The sequence below is a fragment of the Brassica napus genome, chromosome A1 (genome assembly GCF_020379485.1).
Source record: "Brassica napus cultivar Da-Ae chromosome A1, Da-Ae, whole genome shotgun sequence".
NCBI lineage: Eukaryota > Viridiplantae > Streptophyta > Magnoliopsida > Brassicales > Brassicaceae > Brassica > Brassica napus.
In genome coordinates, this window is record NC_063434.1 from 18,505,214 (window position 1) to 18,517,314 (window position 12,101).

Consider the following 12,101-nt stretch of genomic DNA (forward strand, 5'->3'; position numbering starts at 1 on the left):
CTATACGAGTCTGTTTAAGTTACTGACTGAAAAAAACTACATTTTTACTTTATCAAATGTATGCAAAATATATCAAATAATATGTAGACAAAATTCAAATCTGGAAAGTTTAAATAATATATAAGATCCTAAAACAAAATATGTATAGAGTTTAAACTATATATCTAAAAAATATTTTAGACAAATTAAGATCTATATAAATTAAGAAAAATTATAATAGTCCTATCATTACTAATTTATAGAGTTTTTACCGTATTTACCATTATTTTATAATTGAATGACCATAATGCCCATGATCTTCACCTGATCTTGCCTGCTAATACGAGAGTACAGAATGGAGCATCTAGGTGAAGATCTTTTTTCCAATGTCGAAACGAGCTGTGAGCCACACCGTATATGTCAAAAAAGCTCTTACGAACATCAAGAGAAATATCCTTGTATTTTTTTCAGTATTTCTTCCCTCTCACAATCTTTGAAACTGTGTTTGATTGGTTTTTTGGATTGATCGTATACCTAATGTATATTTTTCTCTCATAGATTCTTTTTGAGTTGTGGTGGTAAGTTTCGCTCCATCGAAGGGTTTTTTATCCCTTTCTCTGTTTCTATTTGCAGTTTGATTCTTTCAAGTTATAGATCGTTTTATTTGAATTCACAAAAATTCCACTTTATACGACTAAGCATAAGAAGACGGTGACCGGAGAGGTGATGATCTATTGAAGTGCATCTATGAGCTTTTGAAGAAGAAAGGCCCAAAGCCCCTGGTATGTTCTGATAGCAGATTTCTTGAACTGGTGCATGTAAGGTGTACAGCCAAACTTATACATGATAGTTCATTGTGAAACTTGTTGATCGCGAAAAAACTCTAAATATTTTGGTTAAATGAAAATGTTTGCTACAACAGGCCCATCAAATCTCTATGGACGAAAACATTTTGCCCATGACAGAAATATGTCAGATGTTGCCATAGACCTTGTCATTTATTGGTTGATCAGTTTTTCATGTAAGAATTTTCTACTATGCCTCACTTTTAAGGGACATTGTACAGTCAGTACCCCATTGTTGAGTCAAAATCGGTCACGACGGAATCAATGTCTGAAAGTCCGTAAAAATCGGCATGAACGTTTTTACGAAAAGTAATCTTCGTAAAGAAATCTTTACGAATAATCTCGCGGTAAAATCGTGTTCAAATCTCGATTGAATCAAATACCGGCTGTCCCAAGGCAACAGACATGTATCTAAAACCAGCCACGGACGAGCTCGAGTATGGCAATCGGACCACGGACAAGCCAAGCACGATCGGTACGCAGCGACCAAGCATGCACACTGCTCGGTCGCTACGTAGCGACCGAGCTCGAGCCAAGCTCGGTCGCTACGTAGCGACCGAACTCTTCCGAAACGTCGATTTGACACCAGTCCATGCATTCTCGTCTATCCTTCGACGCTATCTCCCGAAGACCGTAGCGAACTCAGTTCATGTGTTTCCGCCATTCTAAGTCATCAATCAAACTTTGCGGTAAAAACCACGGAAAGTTTGTTCTTTATCGAAAGAAATCGTAATAAACGTTTTGAGTCGGAAGACGGCCCAAAGGAACCTAAGACCCGACTCGAGGCCCAACTTACGATTTCTTAACCAAAAACCCGTAAACCATGGGACGGTTTACGCTTGGTGCGCAAGGAAAGATAAATGTCAAGTTTCCGCGGATAAATACGAAATCTTGAAGATAATTACGAAGATCGGAAAAAATGGAATATCTCCATTTTATGCTATGACGGCTTAAGGGCAGAAGAGTAAAAGCGTAAACCGACCTAGGAGCGAGTATATAAGGAGTCCTAGGCGAGAGGCATGGGGGGGATTTTTTCAGAGCAAACTTAGCACTTAGAGCAATTAGGCAACTTTCCGTTTTTGTTATTTCGAGCTGCGACTCAATTAGGTTTAGCCGTCTTAGGGTTGCTAGAACTAGGAATCTCGCCGACAGCTCTTGAGCCTAGGCTTATACCTTGTTGTAAACGCTCATACACAAATTCGGAATAAGACTTCACTTTGCTCTCTTTTTACGATTTTTATACTTTTATCGTTGTTATCTCGTGTTCTGATTGCTTAGCGTGTGGTATTAGCAGATATCTGGGACCTTTGGGAAATTAGGGTTTTCCTAGTTTCCTAATTTAAACGGAAATCTACAGTGCAAATTTCGGTTCCCATAGATTGGTGCTAGAAGGAGGGGGAGGTACGGATCAATCTAACTCTCAGCCACAAAACGCTTGATCAAAACAATGTCTGGAAATACGAAAGACAAAATCGCAGTTTGCAATAACGCTGGTAAGAAAACTCTAGCCGCCACTGCGCCTATGGCCAACGCCTACGCAACCGCCACAGTTCTTGAGAAAATCAAAAACCTTGCTGCGACTTTTCGCCACTGGAAGTGCAATGAAACGAGCTCGCGATTTCTCTTTCTGAACATAAAGGGAAATGATAAATCTTATCATACCCCGTAAGTTTGGCTCATTACAGAACAAAAGAAATTTCGATGCGTAAGGGTTTTACCAAAACACGTTTTCCGAAAATATTTCGGAAGGGTAAAACTTGTTTTCCCAAAACCCGCTGAAAAACCCCTAGGTTAATCACGGAAAAAGAAAACACAACAAAACGATTACACAGCTCGGTCGCTACGTAGCGACCGAGCACGCACATGCTGCTCGATCGCTACGTAGCGACCGAGCACACAGACGGCTTGGTCGCGCCGAGCACGCAGACGGCTTGGTTGTGCCGAGCACGCACACGGCTTGGTCGCGACCGAGCACGCACACTGCTCGGTCACTACGTAGCGACCGAGCACGCACACTGCTTCGTCGTTACGTAGGGACCGAGCACGCACACGCTGCTCGGTCGCTACGTAGCGACCGAGCTCAAGCCAACTCTCCAATCGCTACGTAGCGACCTGTAAGTCCTCAGAAAGATCCTCCTTTGGGTTCTCTTTTGAATCCTCATCGAAACGCTTTTCGTCTCAATCGGAGTTTCCGTTGAGATTTTACGACGAAAACAAGTAGGACTCTTTTTGGCTTGCTTCCACTCGCTACGTAGCGACCTGTCAGAACTTCACTCGCTACGTAGCGACCGGTAAGGTCTCAGAAAGGTCCTCCTTTGGGTTCTCTTTTGAATCCTCATTGAAACGCTTTTCGTTTCGTCTCAATCGGAGTTTCCGTTCAGATTTTACGACGAAAACAAGTAGGACTCCTCTTGGCTCGCTTCCACTCGCTACGTAGCGACCTGTCAGACCTTCACTCGCTACATAGCGACCTGTCAGGCCTAAGAAAGGTCCTCCTTTGGGTTCTCTTTTGAATCCCCATCGAAACGCTTTTCGGTTCGTCTCAATTGGAGTTTCCGTTGAGATTTTACGACGAAAATAAGTAGGACTGTTCTTGGCTTGCTTCCACTCGCTACGTAGCGACCTGTCAGACCTTCACTTGCTACGTAGCAACCTGTAACGCCTCAGAAAGGTCTTCCTTTGGTTTGTCTTTTGAATCCTCATTGAAATGCTTTTCGTTTCGTCTCAATCGGAGTTTCCGTTGAGATTTTACGATGAAAACAAGTAGGACTCTTCTTGGCTTGCTTCCACTCGCTACGTAGCGACCTGTCAGACCTTCACTCGCTACTTAGCGACCTGTAAGGCCTCAGAAAGGTCCTCCTTTGGGTTCTCTTTTGAATCCTCATCAAAACGCTTTTTGTTTCGTCTCAATCGGAGTTTCCGTTGAGATTTTACGACGAAACCAAGTAGGACTCTTCTTGGCTTGCTTCCACTCGCTACGTAGCGACCTGTCAGACCCCCAGCTCTCTACATTGCAACCTTTCAGGCCTGAAAAAACTCCTCCTTTGTGTTCTCTTTTGAATCCCGATCGAAACGCTTTTCGTTTCGTCTCAATCGTAGTTTCCGTCGAGATTTTACGACAAAAGCAAGTAAGACTCGTCTAAACTTCTTCGCTTGCTCCTATTCACCCTTACCTCCAGCTTTGTGTTCTCCTTTAAATCTCGATCGAAACATCTCTTGTTTCGATGGGAGTTACCATTGAAACTTTACGACAAAAAAAAACCGCAAAGACTTGTTTTCTCGCATGGATTCAGATTAATCGTATAAAACGGCAACGGTTAACTTAACACCTTAGTCGCCTTAACTATACGATTACGTTGAACCTTTTTACAAAAATTGACGTCGTATCTAAGGAGAAGATAACAGTCAAGTTCGGAAGATAAATGTCAAGTTTCAAAGGATAAACACCAATATCGGAAATGGCAAACATACACGAGAAGAGCAAAGGGAAATGACCAAGCAAAACTGAGAAGAGACAAAACTGCATCTTCGAGAGCACTAAGGTATTTCCGACTTGAAATTTTTGAAATCAGACTTGGAATTTTTGTAGGAAATTACTTTGAGGCTGCCATAGAACTTTAGGGAACATAAAACCTAGGCGGATAATCTAGCGAACTAAGTTTTAAGCGATTTTTCCTGTCTCGATATATTATTCCATAATTGTTCATCCAGATCTTGCAAACCGATCTAAACTCTCCGAAAATCGAGAAACGATCTCCACGCATATCAAGTTCGCTTCCTAAAGAGAGAAAAAACTATAGACATGAACGTCGTCTTAAAACTGATTCGTTTCTGGCAATTTTCTCGGAACCGACATATCCCAAGTCGTCAGCGTGGAAACAACCAAATCACAGTCCAAGCGTCGTCTTTAAATCGTTCCGAATTATCTATCATTCCAAACCTAGAAGAAACGTACACAACCCTTCAAAGTATTAGTTCAACCGTTTTTTTCGTAAAAAAAAAGGAGGGGGGAGTAGGTACGTATACTATACTCGTATACTCCCAAACTTCAAAAACTTCTGCAAATCATCAAAAATAGGCAAACGACAATCTAATATTCGTCTAAACGCTAGCAACATATCCAGACGATCATGAACATAAATCTCAAAGACTATATATCATTTCTTGTCGCAATCATGCATACAGAAAACCTGTACCAATATCAAACTGAAACTCGACGATTACCCAAAGTATTGAAGCCCTTTCCGGCTTTAGAAAGCCAGTTTTGTTTAAAAATTTCTACGAAAAAATCACCAAAGCATTTCTTTCAGTTTCCGTTGAACCAAGCAAGTCACGGAAAAGCATCAAAAACATTTGCGACAAAGAAAACTTGAGAATAGATGTAGCATCGTGCACATTAAAAGGAGCACTTTCCTCCCGATGGTTAGCTAGATCGACCTCTGGTTGACCAATTCGTTCAAGAAACGAATGTGTCATGAGAATCCTCTCAAAAAACCTATGAAAAACGTTATGCGACTAGATCGTATTGAAATAAACTTCGGTAACACTCCATGAGTAACTCCAAGCAACTTTTGCCTAAGATCAAAATCACAGCAGAAACGTTTCTCGTAAAACCCGCAGAAACAACGCTACTTTGACATATGTATACATATCACTGATTTACAACCTTCATAAAACCGGTTATATGATATGATAAATTATCGTATAGCCCACAGTCAGAAATCATATGATAAATTCTTCGTAACGAAACTAAGTCCTAACAACCAAACGGTTAACGGAAAATCTAAACTTTTCGAAAATTGACCAAGTTCAATACGCTCCACAATTCACTTTAAGCTCGCAACGTTTTAACCATAATACGCGGCATGTAAGGAAAAATTCGTAACAAAGCTTCTAGAGCTATACAAAACATCCTAAAAAATGCACGAAATACATCTCGGAAGGCCAACACTTCACAAAGCACTATGAAGGAAAACGCTTGTTCCCATGGACAAATTTACACGACACCTCAGTCATAATTCCTCGATCGCAAATAAAACTATTAGCATCCAAACAGGAACAACAATTTTGGCTTCGAACATTCGTAGTCAAACAAGAATGTTTCTCAAACGCATGGCTAAGACTAAACCCTTGCAACATCGCGAAATATCTTCATGCCCGCGAACATTTCAAGCACGAAACGTGGCATACGAAAGAATAACAAATCTTCAGCATAACGAGACGTCGCAGACGCCTGAAGATTAGTTCTTCGACGAAATTTCCTTCCTCGATAAAAACACCTTCATGGAAGACCTGATTGTCATACGCACTAACATCTTCTCAAAAAATATTCTTCGCGAAGACTCAATATGGTAATTTTTACCATTAAGTTGGTTGTTGATCACAACAAACTCTTTAACGTCCTAAACAGACTTAGCCATCTCGTAGAGATGACTCTCGTACATCCGTCACAAGGATAATACCGCTATAAAAGAAACCCAAAATTTTTGTCAGCACTTCCAGGAGGCTTAAAAATTATCCTTGGAGAGATGCTCGGTTCCAACCATACAAGTCGTATAAGCCGAGAACCTATCGCGGACTTTAATTCGGTATGGAATCAGGATGAAACTGAAACGGGATACGTAAGTCGAATTAGTCATCGCACCCTTTAAAACCAGGAGTAAACCTAGGTCTTGCCCTAAACCCAGTGCACTGGTCTTTAACATCTCTAGGCATAGTATCAAACACCCTGATACGAGATCCCAAAATTTGTCTCTTTGCCAATATTCGAGAATCTTCGGAAAACTCTCGAAACAGATTACGGATATAGCAGTTCACACAGAGTTAGATTACGAGATGACAACTTGTAGTCTTCCTTCTACACCCATACAAAATGCCATCGGCAGCAACACGCCTTATAACCGCTACATGAAAACTTGACCATAAAGGTCTCACTGGAAAACTAGTCATAAGAACCTTAACTCTAAGACAAACTACGAAAGGCTTGATCCCTTCAACAAGGGTACGTAGGCAGCCGTCATAAGGCGCAGCCCCAATCTTATCGCATTCTACTTTTAGAAGAGCAAGAAGACCACTTACCACGGACCTTTTCAACCATTAATTCCGCCTAACTCACCTAACTTGCCTAACTTGCCAAGCCACTCGCTAGAACCTCACGCTAAAAGCTCATGGTTCTCACGAGCTGGGGGGCTAACTGTTGGGGGTCAAAATCGGTCACGACGGAATCAATGTCTAAAAGTCCGTAAAATTCGGCATGAACGTTTTTACAAAAAGTAATCTTTATAAAGAAATCTTTACGAAGAATCTTGCGGTAAAATCGTGTTCAAATCTCGATTGAATCAAATACCGGCTGTCCCAAGGCAATATACACGTATCTAAAATTAGCCACGGACGAGCTCGAGTATGGCAACCACGGACAAGCCAAGCACGATCTCTACTCAGCGCCCAAGCATGCACACTACTCAATCGCTAAGCGACCGAGCGCACGTCTCGCTCGGTCGCTACGTAGCGACCGAACTCTTCCGAAACGTCGATTCGACACCAGTCCATGCATTCTTGTGTATCCTTCGATGCTATCTTCCGAAGACCGTAGCGAACTCAGTTCATGTTTTCCGCCATTCTAAGTCATCAATCAAACTTTGCGGTAAAAACCTCAGAAAGTTCGTTTTTTATCGAAAGAAATCGTAATAAACGTTTCGAGTCGGAAGACGGCCCAAAGGGACCTAAGACCCGACTCGAGGCCCAACTTACGATTTCTTAACCAAAAGCCCGTAAACCATGGGACGGTTTACGCTTTGTGCGAAAGGAAAGATAAATGTCAAGTTTCCGCGGATAAATACGGAATTTTGAAGATAATTACGAAGATCGGAAAAAATGGAATATCTCCATTTTATGCTACGATGGCTTAAGGGCAGAGGAGTAAAAGCGTAAACCGACCTAGGAGCGAGTATATAAGGAGTCCTAGGCGAGAGGCATGGGGGGGGGGACATTTTTCAGAGCAAACTTAGCACTTAGAGCAATTAGGCAACTTTCCGTTTTTGTTATTTCGAGCTGCGACTCAATTAGGTTTAGCCGTCTTAGGGTTGCTAGAACTAGGAATCTCGCCAACAGCTCTCGAGTCCAGGCTTATACCTTGTTGTAAACGATCATATGCAAATTCGGAATAAGACTTCTCTTTGCTCTCTTTTTACGATTCTTATACTTTTGTCGTTGTTATCTCGTGTTCTGATTGCTTAGCGTGTGGTATTAGCAGATATCCGGGACCTCTGGCAAATTAGGGTTTTCCTAGTTTCTTAATTTATACGGAAATCAACAGTGCAAATTTCGGTTCCCACACCCATGAAATGAAATTTGTTGAAATTGTCCCATTAATTCAAAATATCAGCGCTACCCTTAAGAATTGGCAAGCTAAAGGCAATGATACTAAATGGCAGATTAGCGGCAAGCCTTCAAATGGGATCAATGGCAAGCTAATGGGAATGATAATAACAAGACATTTGTTCTTCTTATTAATCAGCTTTCGCTCCCAATACCTGATATACCATGGATTTTATCACTTTTGCCATGTTATATATGTGGTTTAGGAGTTGTTTATTATCTTTTGGAGTATTTTTAGAGTATTTACAGGTTCAGGAGTGTTTTGGATGTGGTTGTTTTGGAGCATTTTAGAGATAAAGCTATAAGAAACTTGTAGTTTTCCATCAAAATAGTACAAAGTCGACATTCAGAGTCAAACATCGATCGACTGACATCTCTTGCCGTTGATCGACAGCAAAGCGCACAAGGCCCGACATGGTTCCCAGTCGACTTATAGCCCAAGTTCCACCTTAATTACAAAAATACCCATGGTTGACTTTAACCTAATATGTATGTGCTCTGCCATTGTTTTGGGTAACACACGCTTTAATACTTTATCTTTTCACAACAAAAAATATTTAGGGTTTTTAGTAGTTTGGAGAAAAGATCCAAGACTCCTTCAGAGCTTTGTATCTAATATTTGCTATGTTCTGCTTTGCTATGTCTGAGTAGTTTCCTTTGTTAGATTTAGGGTTTAAAGTAAGGTTATGTGGGATTAGCCCAAACTATAGATACGCTGAGGTGATAAAGTTTTTCTTCAAGGAATTGTTTGTAATGCTTGTGTTCTAGAGTAGCTAACTAGACCCTGAACTTAGGATAATTAGGCGCACGCGACAACATAGTCTTTTATCTGAATTAATTCCCTTGATCTAGTATTGCTAGAAACAAGCGACATCGGACTTAGTTAATACTAGTTAACCTATCGAACAGCTCGTTAATTCTTGCCAAGGTAAACATCGATCGACACTAATCTCATAGCATCGATTGACGTTCGAACCATATCAGCAAGCGACAGTTGAGATATTGGACTTAGTCAAAAAAAAATATTCGCATGCGAAAGCTGGAATAAAATTATTAGAATTCGAGTTCTATGATTTTTTACAACCTCAACCAATCAATCAATCAAATGAATAACTGTCTTGTTCACCCTTGCTCTTTATTAGTTACTCTGTTTGCCTAGCTTAATCTTAAACTGATTAGGATCTATTGTATGTCATAGCTCCTTGTGGATTCAAACCCTAAGTACTACGACTGAACCTCTTATTTGAGAGAGTACAAGTCACTCATTGGTGTAATTTGAGTGATACCAATACACTTTCTTCAATTTGTTACTCTCTTAAACCTTTTCTATGTTGGTTCATAGTGTTGTCTTATTTTGAAAATCTTGTTCTTCTTTCGTTGAACCATGTCGTTGTCTACTGTTGTGTGTATTCTAGGTTTTTTGTGACTAGGAACATATAAAAATATGGTCTCATGATGATTTGAAGATAAAAAATTCATGGGTTATTAGAGACAGAAAGATAAAAAGATGATTTAAACGAAGATGATTCAAGCTTCAATTGTGTCCTCATGGGTTTTTAGAGAAAGAGAGATAATTTCTTCTTTTCATCTAATGGGCTCCATCCCTCAAATGGGCACTAGTCACATGATTGTTTGGATGGAAAAAGTAAACAGCAAAATAACATCTCGCATACAGCAGCGTGTATCCTAATAGTCTGATAAAACCGTGAAATGCCTAAATAATGTCATCATATCATTAGACGTGCTCAATCCCTCTAATGGGCACTAGTCATATGATTGTTTGGATGGCAAAAGTAAACAGAAAAATAACATCTCGCATACAGCAGCGTGTATCCTAATAGTCTGAGAAAACCGTGAAATGCCCAAACAATGTCTTCATTTCATTAGACGGGCTCAATACCTCTAATGGGCCCAATTCACATGATTGTTTGGATGGCAAATGTAAACAACACAAGAAAACGAGAAATCATCTCGAATCTCGTCTGTCGCGTTTATCCTTATTATCTAAGAAACCGCAATTGGATCCCTAATTTAAACCGCTCACGAGTTTTGAAAGAAAGTTATAAAAAAGAAAAGATTTTCGAATCTTGTCTCCTCTCGACTGTCTCCAACGGTTCTCACGTGATACTTGGTATAACTTGTATTTTGTTTGCTCCATGTTGAAAGAACTCTGTCTAGTTGGTTTGTTGATGTCGTTTATTTGTAGGTTTTGAAAAATGGTTAAGAGTAGATGGTCAAAGCATAAGATTAAGAATTCTAAGAAACTAAAGGGAAAGACACCCCCTACTCTCCCTGAGGAAGAAGAAAGAGATACGTAATTGGTCGCTGCGAATGATAAATTAAACCTGGACCCTGTTGAAGAAGAAGAAGACGTGAATTTGGCTGAATAACAATATGGAGATGCAAATTGCGTTGAAGAAAAAGAAGAGGACGTGAGCTCCAGTGAAGAAGAAGAAGACGCGAACTCTGAGAAGAATTCTGTTGAAGAAGAAGGAGAGATAGGATCTGAGGAAAGGTCGAGTCACAAGACTTTGGTTGTTGATGATATTCAGTCCCATAAAGAACAAATAGATGAGGATGAGGGAAGAAGTAGCTGAACCTTAAGCAACTGTGGAGACACTAGTTTTAGTAGTTCTATGTCATTCTCTTAGTTTGTAAAAGAAATTGGTATAACTAGAGATGACTACTTCGTTTTTCATAGGAAGAAATGGTAGTGATTTATATTAAGTGGGGTAATCGGACTAAAACTAGGCTGACATGTATCCTTGTTCCCACTGTTTGCCTGTTGTAGGATTCGGAGGATGAAAAACTTGGTTCTCTTAGGTTAGTAATTATTATTTATGAATATATTTGGTTGACTTTCTATGTTTAGTTAATCTTTATTAATTTTTAAATGAAGGACATTGAGTGCATCTTAAGCGCTTCGTCTGATGAAGAAACTTTACTTGTTCGGATAACAGAAAAAGATGACGTCGATAGTAAGCATGATGTGGTTGTTGATAGTTGGATGAACTAGCTTGGTAAAGGATATACCATAAGGTTTAAAGGGCTGTTCGACGAAGATCCACTATTGGAACACCAGAGATCATGGTAAAGTTAAATATATTGGTAGAACTAGTTAATGGTAAGGACAGGAAATGGGAGAGTGGACAAAAAGAATTGAGGGGTATGCATGAGACTCGCTGCATTGGAAGCTTATGGGAAGGAAGTAGGTGAGAATCACCTTAGGATGTGAAGAAGAGGAAGAAAAAGGAAAGAGTGTTAAAAAGGCGGTGCACACTAGGATGACAACCTGAGAATGCTAAAGTCGAGGTCTAAGAAGCAAAACTGAGATCCTTGTAAATGGTTTAAAACTTGATTTTTCTTGGTAGTTGAAAGTATGGTGAAAAAGTCATACTACTACTATAATCTACTACTACAATGATTATCTCTTTGTTGTTTTATGTTTAAAACTTATGTTTCTTGTTATTGGTTGATGTAAAACTTATTTTGTTGTTTCTTATTTGACGGTGTACTACTGGTAAAACTTAACAATTAAGGAAAACAGGAGAACACCCACCAGTTTTATAACATAGATATGGAAACACACAAGAAATTCAGGAAAATCCTTGACCAATTTCTTGAACTCTGCAATCTTTTCACTCATTTGTTCAATCTTAAATTGTAGGTTCAAGCGGATCTTGACCTTGTCATGAGCCTCTTTCTTCAAATCAGTCACCTCATCTTTGAGTGCATAAAGACAGCAAATTCGTAAGTGCAAGACAACTTATTCATTTAGCACAAATCGATTCTAACCTCAAACACTTTGTATAAAAATGACTGCATGTTTGATCAGATACCTGAATGGGTAAGAGGCAAGTGTCTTTTGATCAATACTCCCAAGATGAGCCTGCACATTAA